A 16,163-nucleotide genomic window follows, 5' to 3' on the forward strand; every position below is an offset into this window, starting at 1 on the left:
CTTGTAATTATGTAAAACTCACGATGCATCCATTGCTGCCTTGAAATTTTCGGTCATCTGCAGGCTGATCATGATTCCGGGCATTGTTTAATAGATTGTAAGAAACCCAGGTAATCTCTGCTCGACAGCGTTCGCCAATCCCCATGCGCCGTGCCGTGAATTTCGTTTATTTTATCTCCTCTTATCGCTCTGTCCGTGTCCTCGCCTCTCGCACACTGACGACTGCTAAAGAGTGCACAAACTCATAAGTATAAAAAAGAAAATAAAACAAAGCACAAACTCTAAAAAATTCTTTAAATATTTGTTGCTTTCTGGGTGGGTGTGCGTGACACCACCGACTTTTTATAATTTCCTAGACATTTATAGAACGGATAAATTTATTTCTTTTGACTTTTGTCATATTTTTTGTTCTTTTTCTCCCCCCTTCATAATGCTTAGACTGGAACGCCGAAAATGTCACAACCTAGCATGTTTAATATGAAACTATAACAGAAAAAAAAACTTCTATATATTATTACTTATTATTATTATTATTATTATTATTATTATTATTATTATTATTATTATTATTATTATTATTGTTATTATTATTATTATTATTATTATTGTTATTATTATTATTATTGTTATTATTATTATTATTTTTATTATTATTATTGTTATTATTATTATTATTGTTATTATTATTATTGTTATTATTATTATTATTGTTATTATTATTATTATTATTGTTATTATTATTATTATTTTTATTATTATTATTGTTATTTTTATTATTATTATTATTGTTATTATTATTATTGTTATTATTATTATTATTATTGTTATTATTATTATTGTTATTATTATTATTGTTATTATTATTATTGTTGTTATTATTATTATTGTTGTTATTATTATTATTATTGTTATTTTTATTATTATTATTGTTATTATTATTATTGTTATTATTATTATTGTTATTATTATTATTATTATTATTGTTATTATTATTATTGTTATTATTATTATTGTTGTTATTATTATTATTATTTTTATTATTATTATTATTGTTATTTTTATTATTATTATTGTTATTATTATTATTGTTATTATTATTATTATTATTATTATTATTATTATTATTATTATTATTATTATTATTATTGGCTCACATGGAGCTTTCACACAAGTCAACAAACGATCTGATTGGAAACCTGTGGTGTTCTCTGGAGGCTGAATGACAACAAGTCTCCCCAGACGTCCAGTTCTCTCCACCTTCTTCGATAGCATTTGCAAATGAATTTGCATCGTCGCAACAGCCTCTTACCATTGATTTCTCGCCGGCAGTGGCCATTGGTTTATACTAGAATTTGAGTGGCACTAAGCCTCCCCAAAGTCCCAGTTCTCTTTGTGCTTGTCCAATCGAGGTCTAGCTGGCGCTCTCTCCTCGATCTTTCAATCCTTTTTGACCCTTCTCAGCTCTTTGGTGTCAGTTTTTTATTGGGAGGGGCGGTGGTGAAACTATGGGAGGGATGCATGATGAGGGTGTAGAACTTATAGATATGCAGCTTTGGTGTTCTTCATTCCCTGTAACGTTTATTCATTATATTGTCTTCTTGTATTATTCTCCGCATTCAAGGGTTTTCCTTATTATTTCAGTCGTTTTCATTATCGTTAGTCGTTGTACTTTTGCAGTTATTCCTCTTCTTCCAATTTCTGACATTCTTTTTTTCGAAGTTTTTCGGAATTGTTCCTAGTGCTCCTACTATTATCGGTACTATTTGGACTTTCTTCGTCATCCAAATCCCTTTTAACTCTCTGGATAGCTCTGTGTATTTGCTTCGTTTCTCCTTTTCTTTCATACTCACCCTGTGGTCAGCTGGGACAGCAAAGTCTATGATTTGACAGGATTTTTCTTTCTTGTTAATTATTTCGACATCTGGTCTTCTTGCTTGGATGGGTTTGTCCGTCTGCATGTCCATGTCCCATAGGATTTTGTGGTTCGAGTGCTGTTGCGGGTTTATGCTTGTACCATTTGTCTGTCCGCTCAAAATGCAGTCGTTTGCATAATTCCCAGTTCACCGCCCTCCCCACTTGGTCATGCCTGTTTCTGTATTCCTTTTCGGCCAGTTTGCTACATTCACTTACTATATGGTTTATCGTTTCGTCTCTTTGTCCACAGAGTCTGCATTTGCTGTTTTCTTGTGTTTTATCGATTCTTGCTTTAATATGGTTGGTTCTTATCGAGTTATCTTGTACTGCAGTTATTAGAGATTCAGTTTCTCGGTTTATATGTCCTTTTCGCATCCATGTCCAGGTATTTTCGTTATTTTCATATTTTGTCATTCTTATGAATCTTCCTTAGAGTTGTTTCTCTTCCCACTTCTCTTTCCTCGTTTTGTCATTTGTCTCTCTGTTTTCTGCTTTTTTTTCTGTGTCTCTCGCTGCCATAATTATCCTTTCAGTGTTTTGCATTATGTATTTTTCTAGTACTTTTTTGGTGTCCTTCACACAGTCTTCTATAGAGATCAGTCCTCTCCCGCCATCTTTCCTTTTCACGTAGAGTCTGTCAATATCGTCCTTTGGGTGTAGTGCATTATGCATAGTCATGAGTGTTCTGGTTTTCTGGTCGAGCTGTCTCAGTTCTTCTTTTGTCCAACCTATAAACGGTCCAGAGTATCTTACTAGTGATACTGCCCATGTATGCATACCTTTTATTAGGTTTCTGCTATATAATTGCGTTTCCAGGAGTTTTCTTGTTCCTCTGAGGTATTCCTTTCCAATTTTCTCTTTCATTTCTGTTGCTCTGATAGTGTCCGCTTCCAGAATTCCCAAGTATTTATAGTCGTCTTGTTCCCCTAGTGCCTTCTATTATTATCATTATTATTATTATTATTATTATTATTATTATTATTATTATTATTATTGTATTATTACTTATTATTATATAACTAGACCATAAATGTTTGATATGCTGTAAAACAGATAAGCGAAGCTTTTTATTATCTTTTTTTTTTTTTGGTATTAAATGACCAAAAAATGTGTTGATATGTCGTAAAATAGACCAGACATTTTAATTTTGATCCTGTTGTTTTCTGTTTCCAGTGATGGTTCGTCAGTTGAATCCGAGCCCTAAAGTACCTCCCGCATGTAGGCAACATATAGAATAATTCTGGTTGATCAGGAACCTATAATGGTGTTACGGAATTACACTTTTTTGTTTTGTTTTTGAACATCAGCATTAAATGACCCCAAAAGGGTTGATATGCAATCTGTAAGAATTTTTTCCTCACTACCCGACGACAAAAAGATGACATACAGTGTCAGAACAGGTACTACACTTTGCTAAAAAGCAAAAATATATACGTCAACATAATAGATCCTGTTGATATCTAAACGTTTAAAAATTCATTTAAATCACAAAGAAATGAGTCACCAACTTTAAAGGCCATTCGAAGCCTTTTAATTGGTATTAGCATTCAGTAACCGAAAAGGGTTGATGTGCCGTAGAATTGCAAAACAAAACAAACAAAATCTTATTTTCTATGTCGACCTAAATATAATCTTACTTGGATTAGCAGCTTAAATCCTTTAAAATGCGCCTGGCGAGACAACAAAGCGACCCTTAATTGCAGTAGACGTAGAGAAAGATTTGTAACCCTTGATCCCTATTTTAAACAAAGCAATAATCTGAGGTCCCATCATTTGATGTATCACCCGAACAAGACACGATATCGGCTGACTATCACGGCTATCACTGATTAACTCGCATTTATTTCTTTTCTTTTATCGAATCGTTCTTATCAATTCAATCAATAAAATAAATCATTTTAATGTCCTCGTTTTCAGTTAAAGTATAAGTTCGTATTTTTAAGTGGATATTAAAACCGAGTATATATATATATATATATATATATATATATATATATATATATATATATATATATATATATATATAGAGAGAGAGAGAGAGAGAGAGAGAGAGAGAGATAAAGCCTTTTCACCCCAAACACTTGAAATGTAAGGGATCACTATTTGAGGTCGTGTTTAACAAGAGATTTTTAAGGATTTGAGCAGGGCCATGTGTTTTCAACAGGGTTGCGGAGTCGGATGGTGAAAGTCAGACTCCGACTCCGACTCCAACTCCTTGAATTCCTAAAATGCCGACTCCGACTCCGACTCTGACTTCTTCGATATCTTAAACTCCGACTCCGACTCCCGACTCCTTGGCCACTATGTGGAAATCTATTCTGCAGATCCATATACCAGCCTCCCACACCTATTCAGCAAGCATTTTATAATTACTTTTCATGTATATTATTTTTTATGTTTAACATTCACTTTTATGAGAAATATACTCACATATACACTCTACCAGCTTTATTTATTTATTTATTTAACGTTAACTCCTAACAAGGAATATCACCACTTGGACGAAAAAGGCTACTTTTTGAGACCATGTCTAGGAAAGATTAGCATGATGTCGGTTTATGTTACATTTAAATTTCTGCATATCAATACAACCAAGAAAGCGGGTAGCAGGAAGGGAATTCCAAAGTCCAGCTGTTCAAGAGAATAAACTATTAGAATAGAAATCTTTTGGGCATCTGGGGACCTCAACAGTGAAAGGGTGAGATCTTATTGCTGAACGGGTTTGTCAGAGATATGGATGGGGTACAAGTGCAACGAGTTCATCAGAACACATTCCATTAAAACAGGCACAGAGATGCAACATTGTGACGATAAGACAAGAGCTGGAGCTTAGTTGATAAAATGGGATCTATTAGATTGACAACTCTTTTTTGGACTCTATCCAAGATGGAGAGGCTAGTGGTAGATACACCAGCCCAGATGTGGCAATAATACTCCATGCATGAGTGAATGGTGGCCTTGTAGAGGTACGGGATACTCTCAGGTGTGAGTAGTCTTCTAGCTCGATAGAGGGAACCCACCATCTTTGCAGCAGTCTTTGCAATGTCCTCTATGTATTTGTTCCAGTTCATATTGCCCACAAAGTAAAATATGGTAAAATAGTCCCCAAAAAAGGAGTTTGAAGGTAGAATTCTCAGGTGGGGTGTTTTTTCTTTTCATCGATATAAGCGGTTCGAGAGGCGTCTTGTAAATGTTAAAGGAGAGCAGCTTAGTTTTCCTAGCATTAAATATTACCATCCATTTGTGTCCATATTCAACTATACTCTGGAGGTCATTTTCTAATGATTTTTCCATTGTCTTAGAATTATGTACATCTTTTCCTCCCTAATGCATGTTATAGAGCATTGTATAATCAACAATTATACCCATCCCGGACACAGGGAGGTTGATTTTGAATATCAGGAATAATAATGGTCCAAGGATCGACCCCTGAGACACTCCCGCATTAATGTTATGCTGCTTGGATGTATGTCCATCAATGACAACCTGTGTGCTTCTATTGTCTAAGATGGATCTAATAATATTTAGTATACGTCCAGTTATAATGTATGATTTAATTTTCATTAGCAGCCCTTTGTGCCAGACTTTGTCAAAGGATTTGGATGTATCATGTATCGCAGACATGAGAAGGGGTAATTTTACATCATCTAATGTGGCTTTAGTCCTCATAGGGAAATTTGTGAGGGAGTTGTTTATTGGCTCTATGGTGGAGTTAGAGGGAATTGCCTGGACATCAGTTCCACCTTCTTAGTTACCATGCATGCAACCTTCTGGTTGTTGCTCAGTAAAGGAATTACTGATTGTCCTTTATACACTACACTAGTATAGAGTTTTCCGAAACCACGATTCTATGCATTCTCTGATTATTTCAGCATGCTTTCTTTTGACTGTCACTATTTCTCTCTTACAATGATTTCTAGCATCCATAATTTTTGCCTATTTGTATTTGACTTATGACGTACAAACCGGCAGAATCCATGCTGTCTTTGTGCAATAGCAGCTGCACAATCTGTAGCGAACCATGGGGGTGAATGGGGCTTGCTATAATACTTCCGTGTGGGAACATGTGCTTCAATTCCCACTTTTCACCATTCAGTTGTCTCATTGGCACACTGTTCAGCAGGAAGAGAGAAGATATCGGTCCCTGGGGCATCTCAGATGTGTTCTCTAATGGTTTCTCAGTAAGCCCTGTTAGTACCTTGTGGCTTTGAGCAATAATTCCTCACCTTGAGGTTGGGATTTAAATGTGATGTCAACTGATACCACTAAGTGTTCTGTGTTTCTAAGTGGACTGTGGGCATACGTCACACAATCCTCAGGTACTGTGGTGAGGAATAGGTTTAGAAGTGAAACCTGCTGAGGTTCACAATCTGGTAGGCCAGTTGGAAACATTACTGTCTATGTGAGGGAATGGGCTACAGAGAAGCTATTAGTGGAGCGTCCAGCTGCATCTGTGTAACCTGAGAAACCAAGCCAATTTTTATGTTGGACATTAAAGTCACCAAACGCATGTATTTGGGCATTACTATCTATACTATCAAAGACATGATCAATTAGGGTACAATCCTGACTTGAGGAAAAACAACAGAGAAAATATAAGTAACTAACGCAGTGACGAAATCTTAGCCGAAAGCGCATAAAAGCCCGGTCATCCAATTCAAGATTTTTCTCTCTAATTTAAGGGAGGGTGCTATGAATATAGACTCTTAAGTGCGTGCATACATCTATCCGAGTCCTTACAGCAAAGAGGGAGGTATCCTGTAATGTTAAAGAAGTTGGAGGGAATTGAAGAGTGTAAGTTTATTTCACTTAATGCTAAGATATTAGTGACATGCAATAGGATTTCCGTTCTGCTAGATCTACAGCAAATGTGGTAATGGTTATATCTCATAGGATTAGCGAATCTCTCAATGGAGGCTTCCTTTCAAGGCAATTGCTCTTGACATATCAAAGACCTTTGATGGGGTATAGCATAAAGGCCTACTTAACAAGATCTCCAGCTACGGTATAGCTGGAAATGTTTTTTCAATTATTAAATCATTTCTCTCTGAAAGGTTCATAAAAGTAGTGGTGGATGAGCAGAAATCAGAAGCTCACAGTCCCTCAGGGGCCCATCTTGGGCCCAACTCTCTCACTGATCTACATCAATGATCTTCCAAATCACATCCTAAGATCATTCGAAGACATTTATGCTGATGACATTACCATCTATGTCAACACATCAAATGCCGTAATTGACCAACTTCTCTCTGATTCTCTCTCATCTGACTTGGAGCATGTGGTGCAATGGGGAAATAAGTGGCTGGTTTATATTAATGCATCTAAAACCAAGCTTCTATCGTTATATAATCAACGCTCTGATATCCTATATGGCATCAATTGAAATGAATGACTCTCGTTTGGGGAGGCTCCATGTTTTGACAAGCTTCTGGGCTGGAAGAATGGTGGGACCCTTCTAGCGCTCCAGTAGATATCTCACTGCTGATTCAATTCTCTACCTAAGTAAGAGTTAGATACATCCACAGATGGAGTACTGTTGCCACATCTGGGCAGGAGCTGCTGGAAAACTCTTATCATACTTTGACAAAGTTCAAAATAGATTTCGTAATCTGGTGGGGGGTGCCCTTTTCTCTTCCTTCAACCTCTTCCCACAGAAGAGACGTTAAAAGCCTGTCTTTACTTTATCACTATTTTCATGGCAGGTGCCTGTTTGAGCTCCAATTTATGGTCCCCCCTCCCCAAACTTTCATGAAAACACTCGTCTAGCTGAAACCACTATCAATAATTTCCCCCACTCTTTTCCTGTACCTAATCCTAAACATAGATTCCATGAACAAAGCTGCTTTCTTAGAACTGCACGCCTGTGGAACTCTCTTCCAGTTCCCTGCTTTCCAGCTGACTGATCATATTCAAGTCCAACATAAACAAATTCTTGATAAGCCACCCCCTTACGTAATCCAATTTACCAAATTTCCACTACTAACCATTACTAGGATATTATGCCATTGACTTCTGTACACTCATTAACCATTATCCTCGAGTGACCTTTGGGCCTTGATAAGTGGTAACTCCTTTGTAAAAAAAAATAGGAAGAAACTATAAAAGACTATAGTGCCATGGGTTGCTTCTTATTGATTTATGCCCGTTATTTTTTGGGTGGGGGAGATAAGATTGTGATTCTGGATTGATCCCGAACTAATCCAATTGCCAAATTCCATTTAATTCAGTAACTGGATAACTTTCAGATTACAATCCAATTGTTATCCAATGTAATTCAAAGTGATCCCACTCAAAGACAGAACTTTCATTGATCTTGTGTGAAATCACAACCAAAACGAAAACAGCTGTCCAGATTGGATTTGCAGTGATCTGACAGACCGAAATATCTTGATGAAGTAGAAGCATTACAGTGCAAAATATGAGATATCTCCAAAAATAAAAGCAAAACCATACAAAAACTTCTAAATTGAGCAAACCACTGCTTAAGAAGCAATTAAGTTATTGCTTATTCGCCAAACCTGTGTTTCTGCTCTTTTTTTTTTTTACATGGGTGTCACCACTTATCAAGGCCCAGAGACCACTCGAGGATAAGGGTTAATAGGTATACATTAGTCATTGTGATTTTAGCATAGTAAACAGTGGGAATTTTGTAACTTGGATTACTTAGGGGGACGATTCAATTAGAACTTGTTCACATTGGACTTTTTCTTTCTTTTTTTTTCATAGGTATCAACACATTATCAAGGCCAAGAGGCCACTCAAGGATAAGGGTTAAAGAGTGTACAGTAGAAATTGGACAATATAATAATCATTAGTAATGAAAATTTGTTAAATTTGATAACTTATATGGAACGGCTCATCAAGAACTTATTTACGTTAGACTTGAAGACAACCATATTGTAGTCAGCCGGAAAGCAGGAAAACGGAAGACAATTCCACAGGCGTGCAGTTCTAATAAAAAAGCTTTGTTCATGGAATCTACGTTTAGGTTTAGGCACAGATAAAGAGTGGGGGGAATTATTGATAGTGTTTACAGTTAGACGAGTGTTTCTTGTGAAAGTTTTGCGAGGGGGGACCATAGATTGAAGCTCAGTCGAACACTTTCCATGAAAATAACGATACATCAGAGACAGACTCGCAACATCTCTTCTGTGAGATAGAGGTTGCAAGGAAGAGAAAAGGATATCTCCTACGAGGCTACGAAGTCTATTTTGAACTCTATCAAGGCAGGACAAGTCCTTTTTAGCAGCTCCTGCCCAGATGTCGGACAGGTTTGAGGGTACCGGTTAGACAGTTGCTGGTTTCCAACTGACAGTACAGAAGCCCTTTGATAGCACTTAGAGCGGCTGTTTTTTCATCAGTTGTGTAATATCGGGATATTTGTAGTGCCATGTCATGCATGGAAAGGCACCCTATACTCATCTCTGGTGGGCATTCCCGATGCCACATTCCTGTGGCTGATGGTCTACTCATGTTGCATGATAGTATCAATGCACATCAGTTTTGCCTAGCACCTCAATCTAGATCTGAAACTACAAAATAGAATGAAATGATAGCTCAATCCAAAAAAAATGTTCAAACCAGACACAAACTTACGCCTCCTCCCTTGAGGCTTGCATTTACACATATCCGAGGACTTAGAACTAACTTAGAGGATGTAGAATCATTTCTCCTAGCAAACTCCCCGAATATCTTAGCACTAAGTGAAACTAACTTGCATGCCTCCATCCCTGTTAACATCTTTAACATGTCTAGTTACCTTCCACTTTGTCCTAAAGACTTTAACAGGAATGGACTTGGAGTCTATATTTGTAACACCCTCCCCATGTCTACGGAATCTAAACTAGAATCAGGTGACCAGGCCTTCATGTGCTTTAAACTTAATTTAAAACATAGCATTAGCTACTTGTATTTTCTTTATTGCTCTCCATCAACCCAAGACTGTAATATAATCGATCATGTCTCTTATAGCATAGATGTATCACTTTCCCTTGACACTAGCGCCCAAATACATGTATTTAGTGACTCTAACGCCGCCACAGAAATATGCTTGGCTTCTCTAACTTCACTGACACAGCTAGTTACATCATCTATAATTTTGCTATATTCCATTCCTTGACACAGACAGTAACATTCCCAACCTGTCTCCCAGATCGCCAGGATCAGCAAGCCTCACTTGTGGATCTATTTCTGACAAGAGATCCTGAGGATCGTGTAACAAATGCTGATTACCCACTTAGGAATGTTGATCATGCTGTGATAATGATAGAATCACTCTAAACTCTCGACCCCAAGTTGAAGAGCCATTGCTCAAAACGACAACATACTAAAATAAGGCTGACTGGGATGCCATTAGCAATCGCATAGGGAAATATCTTTTCTCTTCCTGCAGAATAGTGTGCAAATGAGACTACTGAATTGTTCAAAGCAGCAATTGAAGCATATGTTCCTACACGGAGGTTTTATAGCAAACCCCACCCTCCCCAATGGTTTACTTCTACTTGCACGGCTGCCATTGCTCAGAGGCAACATGCATACCGTAGATTTATCCGGCATAAGTCCTGTTCAAACAGACAAAGTATATAGAAGCTAGAAGTAATTGTAAGAAAGAAGTAGCAACAGCTAAGAGTGAATATACTAATACCACCAGGAAATGCATTGAAGCGCAAAAATTAGGAACCCATGATTTCTGGAAAATCTACAATAGTGTAGTAAATAATGGGCAATCAATAATTCCCCCACTATCCAACAATCATGAGGTTGTTTGTACAGCAACTGAGAAAGCTAACTTGTTTGCCCGTTATTTTCCCTCAGACTCTACCTTGGACCAAGCAAACCATTCCCTCCCTGATTTTCATCTGTGGACAAAAACCACACTAAATGATCTGAAAATCACCCCTTCATGATATCATATAAACCTAGACACCTCAAAAGCATGTGGACCTGATCTCATCCTGGCTGTGCTATTAAAAAATGCTCTGCTGAGGTTGCTCCAGTTTTCTCTAAACTCTTTAACAAATGTCTTACAGAATCTTGCTTTCCTGACAGCTGGAATATTGCTTCTGTGGTACCAGTTTACAAAATCTCAAAAAAGAAAAAAAAAAGGAAACGAAAATAACCTCTCCCAACCATACGGGCAATAATTCGGTTTCCTGTTTCCGTTGAGTATTTCCAGTAAGGGGTGGGGTCGATTAACTAGGTCTTTGTATTAGAAACTGAGCACCCCCTTAAAATCTTTAAATATTGAATTTTTTGCATTTTAGTTTTATTTGTTGGTTTGTGATCGTTTATAATCCGCTCTAAAATTGAAAAAAAAGACGAAATTTTTTAAAAATGGTACTCTCGCAGAATTTGACCCAGATCCTTGAGATTTTCCGTCAATTATGGCTCGGGCTCGACCGGCATGTTTACATCTATTTTCTTATTTTCCCATTTCTTTGTAGCGATATTATCATTATTTCCTGTCAATTACTTTTTCCCAATCTAATTGTTTATTTTTCTAATCATAATAATTAATCCAGCGACCAGCTGTCACTCGAATCAATTATTATTATTATTATTATTATTATTATTATTATTATTATTATTATTATTATTATTATTATTATTATTAATAATAATAATAGTAATAATAATAATAATAATGTCTTGGTCCTTGCCCCTGCTTGACATAGCTAACACAGATACTACGCTATGATCACAGCCAAAGGGTCACAACATTACACATTAAGCACTCTGGGAGATTTCATATATGGACTTAGTTTTGGTCTATTGTAACAATAAAAGCTAGTGTTTTTCATTTTTATTAACTACTATTATGTTTGATCTTATTTTCCAAAAATGCATTATTTTTTATTATAATCGTTATTGTTGTTTTATTATTATCATTGTTACTATTGGTATTTTTAATGATACCTAATAGTAGTGGTGGTTGTAGTATCAGTATTATTATTTTTAGTAGTAGCAGTAGTAGTAGTAGTAGTATATTTGTAACGCTCTATGACACATCACTTATACCAAATCTGCTTAATGACAAATTATATGCAAACTTTACTAAAAGCGTTAACGCCTAGAGTTTATTATTTTAGTAGCAGTAGGCAGTGGTAGTGGCGAAGGTAGCGGCATCTAAAATATGCAATGTGCCAATTCCGTCGAATCGTTTTGAAGCATATAAGTGTCCAACAGACAAAAAGCTAGCGAGATAATTTCGAGTTATTATATAGAATACGTAGAATGTTCATTAGTTCAACTCATAGCATCAGTCGACGGATGCTGTGTCTCATGCGCTTTTTTTAATAAGTATTTATAGAAGTTTGTTATTGAGCTATTCGCTGAAAGTCTTGATAGTGGAAAATTACATTGAAAACGCCCTAAGCCACAAATGTGTTTGGCAAGGTTTCAAACCACGCGACCGTCTCATTCGTCAGGTACAAATATTTCTTTATGTTCTGCCCACCTGCAATCAAGTTATTTCGGGCATATTGCAAACACCTGCAGCCATTACGCCCACGCAGGCGAATTATTTGCTAGGATAACACTAGGCATCATCAGACGGGGTGGTTATTTTGTGTCTATGTTTGTTGAAAGAGAAGGAACAGTTACCAGATTAAAGGTAATCAGGTAAAATGTAAACAGATGAAAAAGGTGACCAGATGAAAAAACAATGCAAATGAATTTAAGAAAAGGAAACGCGTTTGGGGAATGTATAAAAGAAAAGGTTTAATTAAGGAAATACACACTCACACAAACATACTCACACGCACACACACACACACACACACACACACACACACACACACACACACTCTTACGCACAAATATGCAAACACACACACATACATACATACATACATATACATATATATATATATATATATATATATATATATATATAGTTTTTCGGTATAAGATAAGGCAGCCATTTTGTTTCTTTTTTCTTCCTACATTTCTTTCCACGACATACCCGTTGAATTATGCACACGTGCTAGTTAGGTACGTCACGCGTTTTCCTACAAAAGTATTAAAATCAAATACACTTTCTGGTTTTATTTTATTGTGATAAAGTCCTAAAGGTATCTCTTCATATGCCTGCAATGTTACCACTTGATATGCAGATGAGATGCTCCTGGTTGGAGATAAAAGACGGTTGATTTTTTTAGAGAGGAGGTTCATTTTGAAATTGGATTTTGAAGAAGTAAGTTCGATCAACAGATCTTGATTTTTGTGGTCCGAGGATAAAAATCTCTAGCTGACGAAAAGGAAGAGTAACGTCGCTTGTGTGAATAAATATCTTTTGTAAATAAAATTGATGTCAAACCACTGGAAATATTTCAGCATAGTAGTTCGTGTTGTTAAAGAACAATGCTTTTAAAGTTAAAACCTAAATAAAAGTTAAGCTTCCGGAAGACGAAGAGTCAAGGTGAAGGCCGTGCTTTTCTAGTTAAAAAAATCACCACGTCGATTTTTAAAAAAATACATAAACTTCATTTTTCAATAATCTTGAATTAGTCTTATTTCAGTATTTACTTCAACAGTGCTCAATACATAGGTAGAGCAAGGTAGTAAATTATGAAACTATATACGGCAATTAAGCTAAACAGAATATTCCGCGTTTCATTCCGGTGAGAATTCGTCAGGCTTATGCGAAAAGCTGTGGTTATCGTGCGTTTTCATATACGCGCAAAGAAACTCTGTAAAATAAGTAAAAAAAAGTGTAATTGTATTGAAATTGGGAATTTAAAAGATAATCAGTAATTTTATCAGAATCAGGAAATATATTGGAAATAGTGGGCACAAAAATATTGATATTAAATATAAGCAACAAAATATCGATAACAAATGAAAAATAGAACAGAAAGAAATATAATCTGGTATACGCCGCCATACATGCAATTGTTTCTATATAAAGTTTTCTAAAATTTATTGAATGTGAAGTTTTTAATAATCGTAAAAGATAAAAGCGAGAGCGCACCGGTTTATTGTCGTATCTAGAATATCTATCGACAAAGTGTCCGCTAAAAGCAGCAACTCTGGCTTCCGGTCAGAAACTGCGGATAAATCTTTCGCCTTTTACTAAAGATTTCCGTGGTCGGGAGCAAATAAATGAGTCTATAGACTTATTTTTGAAACCCTACTCTAAAGTAGGGTACAAGGAAATCTAATAACAGATATTAATTTGAATAAAATAAAATACGCATCAAGTGCGCTTGAAACCAAATCACAACGTAATATTAGGAATATAAACAAATATTTTACTTGTTTGAAATTTATCACCAATATATTTCAGAGGTATCCTCCATCTTCACTGTTTTTATTTTCTTCCTTGTCATATTGTAAATTATGAGAAAGAAGTTTATAAAGAGTCGCGCGTTGTTTCTAGCGGTTTTATTTTGAAATGTTTGAACTGTGCGTGGGCTCCAAATTTACAACTTTACAACATGGCAAGGAAGAAGAAAATAAAAAGAAAATAAAAACAGTGAAGATGGAGTATACCTCTGAAATATATTTGTGATAAATTTCAAACAAGTAAAATATTTGTTTATTATTTGGCTTTCAAGCGCACTTGATGCATATTTCATTTTATTCAAATTAAAACAACGTTTCTATGAACTCTCATTCTTTAAGACATTAATTTATTTATTGGGAACTATTATCCAGCGGAATACTTGGCCGAAACGTCATGAAACAACAAAACGAAAGATGAGGATAATAGTCCGCTATAAATAAATAAATAATACTCATCTCAATAATGAATTCCAATTAAATAATATATGTAATAACAGACACTTGCAACTTAATTTCAACCGTGAATTCTCATTTCACTCATACTGTTGACATATTTTAAATGATTGTTTATAACAAAATCCTAGTCAGTACAAAATGGGTGACAATTTGGGACTTCCAGGTGCAGTATGTGCTCTCCGCTTATCTCGGCATTGTTTCCAGTCGTTCTTGACTTCTCCTTGCCACTAGACTCAAACAGTGCCGATTCAGGAGAGGTGTGATTGGAGATTGCACAACCCTTGCCTCACAATTACATGCGCAGCTAACCTAGCAGGGGATATTCTTTGTCTTTCGACACTGAACGGAGGCATCGATATAAAAAATCCAGTAAATGATATATTGCTGTGATTCCAGTGTAGTACCTGATCTGCAATATAACGTAATCTTAAAAATCCCTTTAATAGTTGAAATAAATAACGAAGGACAGAAAAGTTTTAAAAATATCTACATAAAATTTTTTTCCCATTTTTATTTTATAAATTGGAAAAACACGCAAGAAAAACCATCCCACAAAATGTTTATTTTCTTTCTGTTTCAGAACTGGGTGGATTTCTAAGTGTATTTTGCTTACTTTTATGTTTAAGGCATTATCAGAACTTTAAATACTTAGCGTGTCATTTATCGCCGCCATTTTTGTTGTTTATACCGATGCGCTTGACAATGTTTTTTGAATTGATTAAATGTTTTAAAGTGAGTAAACATACTAAAGATATTTTCCAGATAGGTAGAAGAGTAACATCGTGACATTGCTAACATTTACTTGTTATATATCTGAATTTTTTACCGCTTTTTCGTACCTCTGTGGATTGTAATACAAGCCACAAATTACTTAAGTTGTCTACCCGGCCATGGCTGACGAAACAAGAACAATTTTCCCTCATGAATTAAATAAAGTTTTTAGTTCGAAATTTCACGTATTCAGCAAAATACATATGAAACAGGTAGGAGGTTACATCGGCCAAAACGTTACGCGAAAATAATATCCACGATGCAAATAGTAGTCCGGTGTAATTCGAAGTCTATTTTTATATCAATCTCCAGGAATTTTGTAGTAAATTGACCACAAAACGAAAAATTAGCCAATATATATATATATATATATATATATATATATATATATATATATATATATATATATATATGACAAATAAATTACTGGTACTTGTTTAGTTTAATCAAGACATTAAAAAATGAAATTTTTTTAAAATTATATTGTACGTACTTGTTATGGAATGAAGTTTTCATACAAAAAAATCACTTAATTCGATCAAGTAGTTTTTTTTACAGAGGAAAATCAAATTTTTATGAGATAGATTGTGTCGCGACCATCTTGCATATTTCGCGGACGAGAAGGATATGCCTTTAAACGATAAAGTGATTAACAAAGGAAAAATGAAAAAGGAATTTAAAAGGACAAAGAAACTCTGTAAAATAAGTAAAAAAAGTGTAATTGTATTGAAATTGGG

The 16,163-nt window shown here is 35.3% G+C and overlaps 1 non-coding gene across 1 annotated transcript; it reads left to right on the top strand.

The window, feature by feature from the left end:
• Nucleotides 1-13,938: 13,938 nt before the first annotated feature.
• Nucleotides 13,939-14,061, top strand: LOC145297265 (U5 spliceosomal RNA). The gene has a single exon (XR_013870123.1). It is a non-coding gene; the product is annotated as a U5 spliceosomal RNA (small nuclear RNA).
• Nucleotides 14,062-16,163: the final 2,102 nt, after the last annotated feature.

The sequence above is a fragment of the Euprymna scolopes genome, chromosome 17, assembly GCF_053919585.1.
Source record: "Euprymna scolopes isolate OS-2025 chromosome 17, ASM5391958v1, whole genome shotgun sequence".
NCBI lineage: Eukaryota > Metazoa > Mollusca > Cephalopoda > Sepiida > Sepiolidae > Euprymna > Euprymna scolopes.